Genomic DNA, 6,000 nt, shown 5'->3' with positions numbered 1-6,000 from the left:
TTTCCTTGTTTTATTAGCATAAATATCAAGGTCATTCCTTTGTACAAACCTTATTTGCTTCTTTATTATTATTACTAGAACGCCGACCCGTGCATCGCACGGGTCTCACGGGGTTAGCTTTAGGGGTTAAGCTTTAGTAAGTAAGATGTTTCGGAAAATAGAAGAGATAAATATGAAATAGTTGTTTCGGAAAATAGAAGAGATAAATATGAAATATGATCAATGGCTAAAATTGAATGGCACCTAAATGTGCAAGATCCAATGGCTTTAAAAGTGGAGGGAAAAATGGGGGAAAATATTAGGGTTAGGGTTAGCTTTAGGGGTTAAGCTTTAGTAAGTAAGATGTTTCGAAAAATAGAAGAGATAAATATGAAATAGTTGTTTCGGAAAATAGAAGAGATAAATATGAATAGTTGTTTCGGAAAATAAAAGAGATAAATATGAAATATGATCAATGGCTAAAATTGAATGGCGCCTAAATGTGCAAGATCCAATGGCTTAGAAAAGTGGAGGGAAAAATGGGGAAAAAATATTAGGGTTAGGGTTAGATTTAGTTGTTTCGGAAAAATAGGGCTATAGATAAATATGAAATAGTTGTTTTGGAAAAAAAAAAGAGATAAATATGAAATAGTTGTTTCGGAAAATAGCAGAGATAAATATGAAATAGTTGTTTCGAAAAATAGAAGAGATAAATATGAAATAGTTGTTTCGGAAAATAGAAGAGATAAATATGAAATAGTTGTTTCGGAAAATAGAAGAGATAAATATGAAATAGTTGTTTCGGAAAATAGAAGAGATAAATATGAAATATGATCAATGGCTAATATTGAATGGCGCCTAAATGTGCAAGATCCAATGGCTTAGAAAAGTGGAGGGAAAAATGGGGGGAAAATATTAGGGTTAGGGTTATGTTTAGGGGTTAAGCTTTAGTAAGTAAGATGATTCGGAAAATAGAAGAGATAAATATGAAATAGTTGTTTTGAAAAATAGAAGAGATAAATATGAAATAGTTGTTTCGGAAAATAGAAGAGATAAATATGAAATAGTTGTTTCGGAAAATAGAAGAGATAAATATGAAATAGTTGTTTCGGAAAATAGAAGAGATAAATATGAAATATGATCAATGGCTAATATTGAATGGCACCTAAATGTGCAAGATCCAATGGCTTAGAAAAGTGGAGGGAAAAATGGGGAGAAAATATTAGGGTTAGGGTTAGGGTTAGATTTAGTTGTTTCGGAAAAATAGGGCTATAGATAAATATGAAATAGTTGTTTCGGAAAAAAGAAGAGATAAATATGAAATAGTTGTTTCGAAAAAATAGAGCTATAGAAAAATATGAAATAGTTGTAGGGCCAATTTGTTTCGGAAGTAGAGATAAATATGAAATAGTTGTTTCGGAAAATAGAAGAGATAAATATGAAATAGTTGTTTCGGAAAATAGAAGAGATAAATATGAAATATGATCAATGGCTAATATTGAATGGCGCCTAAATGTGCAAGATCCTATGGCTTAGAAAAGTGGAGGGAAAAATGGGGGGAAAATATTAGGGTTAGGGTTATGTTTAGGGGTTAAGCTTTAGTAAGTAAGATGTTTCAGAAAATAGAATAGATAAATATGAAATAGTTGTTTTGAAAAATAGAAGAGATAAATATGAAATAGTTGTTTCGAAAAATAGAAGAGATAAATATGAAATAGTTGTTTCGGAAAATAGAAGAGATAAATATGAAATAGTTGTTTCGGAAAATAGAAGAGATAAATATGAAATATGACCAATGGCTAAAATTGAATGGCACCTAAATGTGCAAGATCCAATGGCTTAGAAAAGTGGAGGGAAAAATGGGGAGAAAATATTAGGGTTAGGGTTAGATTTAGTTGTTTCGGAAAAATAGGGCTATAGATAAATATGAAATAGTTGTTTCGGAAAAAAGAAGAGATAAATATCAAATAGTTGTTTCAAAAAAATAGGGCTATAGATAAATATGAAATAGTTGTAGGGCCAATTTGTTTCGGAAGTAGAGATAAATATGAAATAGTTGTTTCGGAAAATAGAAGAGATAAATGTGCAATAGTTGTTTCGGAAAATAGAAGAGATATATATGAAATAGTTGTTTCGGAAAATAGAAGAGATAAATATGAAATATGATCAATGGCTAAAATTGAATGGCGCCTAAATGTGCAAGATCCAATGGCTTAGAAAAGTGGAGGGAAAAATGGGGGGAAAATAGATGTTTCGGAAAATAGAAGAGATAAATATGAAATAGTTGTTTCGGAAAATAGCAGAGATAAATATGAAATAGTTGTTTCGAAAAATAGAAGAGATAAATATGAAATAGTTGTTTCGGAAAATAGAGGAGATAAATATGAAATATGATTAATGGCTAAAATTGAATGGCGCCTAAATGTGCAAGATCCAATGGCTTTAAAAGTGGAGGGAAAAATGGGGGAAAATATTAGGGTTAGGGTTAGCTTTAGGGGTTAAGCTTTAGTAAGTAAGATGTTTCGGAAAATAGAAGATATAAATATGAAATAGTTGTTTTGGAAAATAGAAGAGATAAATATGAATAGTTGTTTCGGAAAATAAAAGAGATAAATATGAAATATGATCAATGGCTAAAATTGAATGGCGCCTAAATGTGCAAGATCCAATGACTTAGAAAAGTGGAGGGAAAAATGGGGAAAAAATATTAGGGTTAGGGTTAGGGTTAGATTTAGTTGTTTCGGAAAAATAGGGCTATAGATAAATATGAAATAGTTGTTTCGGAAAAAAGAAGAGATAAATATGAAATTGTTGTTTCGAAAAAATAGAGCTATAGAAAAATATGAAATAGTTGTAGGGCCAATTTGTTTCAGAAGTAGAGATAAATATGAAATAGTTGTTTCGGAAAATAGAAGAGATAAATATGAAATAGTTGTTTCGGAAAATAGAAGAGATAAATATGAAATATGATCAATGGCTAATATTGAATGGCGCCTAAACTTGCAAGATCCAATGGCTTAGAAAAGTGGAGGGAAAAATGGGGGGAAAATATTAGGGTTAGGGTTATGTTTAGGGGTTAAGCTTTAGTAAGTAAGATGTTTCGGAAAATAGAATAGATAAATATGAAATAGTTGTTTTGAAAAATAGAAGAGATAAATATGAAATAGTTGTTTCGGAAAATAGAAGAGATAAATATGAAATAGTTGTTTCGGAAAATAGAAGAGATAAATATGAAATATGATCAATGGCTAAAATTGAATGGCGCCTAAATGTGCAAGATCCAATGGCTTAGAAAAGTGGAGGGAAAAATGGGGGGAAAATATTAGGGTTAGGGTTAGCTTTAGGGGTTAAGCTTTAGTAAGTAAGATGTTTCGGAAAATAGAAGAGATAAATATGAAATAGTTGTTTCGGAAAATAGCAGAGATAAATATGAAATAGTTGTTTCGAAAAATAGAAGAGATAAATATGAAATAGTTGTTTCGGAAAATAGAGGAGATAAATATGAAATATGATCAATGGCTAAAATTGAATGGCGCCTAAATGTGCAAGATCCAATGGCTTTAAAAGTGGAGGGAAAAATGGGGGAAAATATTAGGGTTAGGGTTAGCTTTAGGGGTTAAGCTTTAGTAAGTAAGATGTTTCGGAAAATAGAAGAGATAAATATGAAATAGTTGTTTCGGAAAATAGAAGAGATAAATATGAATAGTTGTTTCGGAAAATAAAAGAGATAAATATGAAATATGATCAATGGCTAAAATTGAATGGCGCCTAAATGTGCAAGATCCAATGACTTAGAAAAGTGGAGGGAAAAATGGGGAAAAAATATTAGGGTTAGGGTTAGGGTTAGATTTAGTTGTTTCGGAAAAATAGGGCTATAGATAAATATGAAATAGTTGTTTCGGAAAAAAGAAGAGATAAATATGAAATAGTTGTTTCGAAAAAATAGAGCTATAGAAAAATATGAAATAGTTGTAGGGCCAATTTGTTTCAGAATTAGAGATAAATATGAAATAGTTGTTTCGGAAAATAGAAGAGATAAATATGAAATAGTTGTTTCGGAAAATAGAAGAGATAAATATGAAATATGATCAATGGCTAATATTGAATGGCGCCTAAACGTGCAAGATCCAATGGCTTAGAAAAGTGGAGGGAAAAATGGGGGGAAAATATTAGGGTTAGGGTTATGTTTAGGGGTTAAGCTTTAGTAAGTAAGATGTTTCGGAAAATAGAATAGATAAATATGAAATAGTTGTTTTGAAAAATAGAAGAGATAAATATGAAATAGTTGTTTCGGAAAATAGAAGAGATAAATATGAAATAGTTGTTTCGGAAAATAGAAGAGATAAATATGAAATATGATCAATGGCTAAAATTGAATGGCGCCTAAATGTGCAAGATCCAATGGCTTAGAAAAGTGGAGGGAAAAATGGGGGGAAAATATTAGGGTTAGGGTTAGCTTTAGGGGTTAAGCTTTAGTAAGTAAGATTAGGGATGCAATGAATATCCACAACACTCATAGTACTCATCCGCGTTGGATAAAAATGATATTCACATCTTATCCATATCCATGCGGTTATTCCACTTTCATTATCCGCATGTATATGAATAGGGACCGATGGAGGGGAGGGTAAGCGTAGCTCTGGCCGATCTCTCTCTCAAAACAAATATTAATATCCATTGTTGTTTATAATATTTATTAGGTAAAATAATTATTTATAATCTTTAATTAATATGCAACCAAATAAAACCTATACATGTAAACTCCATTCACCAATAATTTTTCGCTGTATACAACTAAAAAAATAAATAATATATAGAGAATATGGAGAGCTTTGTATTTAACCAATAGAGTTTTAGTAATTTTATTAATTTAGTAACGGGTACATATATCCAATCCACAAGTACACATTCATCTCTATTTCTATTACTTCTTATCATTATTATAAGCAAATATTTCTTTTTCTGGTTTATTAATTGAATAATGGATGTATTTGATTTATAATATAGTCTAGGTACATCAATATTCAATAAATCTGGAAAAAAAAAAGAATATTTGTTTATAATAGTGACTGGGGTGAGTAACTAATATAGATAGTTGAAATATCCATTTATTAATTTGGATACCTGGGTTTATTTTATGGATAGTATCTAGGGAAGTGAATAGACTAGACCGACCTATATGACCTACGACATGCCATACTAGACTTTTTTTTCTTTCTCAAATAGAGAATACTTAGGCTTCTTTAGAAGCTTATTTAGGTAAAAAGGTCAGGGCACGAACCATAAAAAGGTCTTTCATGCCTATCAGACCGACCTACTTATGTAAATATAAATTAAACATATTAGTATGCATTAATTTTTCGCATATTTAAATGTATTATTATAAACTAGAATTGAAATATGATATAATATAATCAAATTTTCAAAAAAAAAAATCATGTTAAATATCAAAAGGAAGCTTGATCTCATCGATATATTAGCTTGCTAATTTGTTTAAACTTAGACTGCATTACGTATATAAAGATGTTCATATAAAATAGATTTTTAAACAATGTAGCATACCATCTCAGACAATTAAAAGACGAGATTCAAACCTTAAAAATCATTCTACGGTAGACCGTATGCCTTAAAATTTTTGACAAACTAGACTTAGACCTTGCAAATCCTAGCCCAGTCTAACCTATTTCCACCCTACTCGTATCCATCTTGGATTGTATTTGCTAATGTGTGCAAGTACATATTAGTTTGCCATCTCTAATCATCGCATCTTTATGAACAAACAACATTCAACCACTTTAAAAGGAAGAAATTGTGCAGAAACTACCTCTTACTTACTATAATGTGTTAGCATTAGAATCACGTGACTACTATAGAATGGAAGACATTTCATTCATGACGTACACAACAAAACATAAATGTTCATAATTCATATCGTAAGCAATATCAATAAACTTTTACTACTCATAAGTTAAATATTTTCATGAAAGTATATTAGTATTAAATTTATTTGCTATGCGCAGT

This window comes from Medicago sativa, chromosome 5 (genome assembly GCF_051527215.1).
Source record: "Medicago sativa cultivar Bolivia chromosome 5, Bolivia_mono, whole genome shotgun sequence".
Classification (NCBI taxonomy): Eukaryota; Viridiplantae; Streptophyta; class Magnoliopsida; order Fabales; family Fabaceae; genus Medicago; species Medicago sativa.
The sequence above is the reverse complement of the archived record's forward strand: the minus strand, read 5'-3'. Positions refer to the sequence as shown.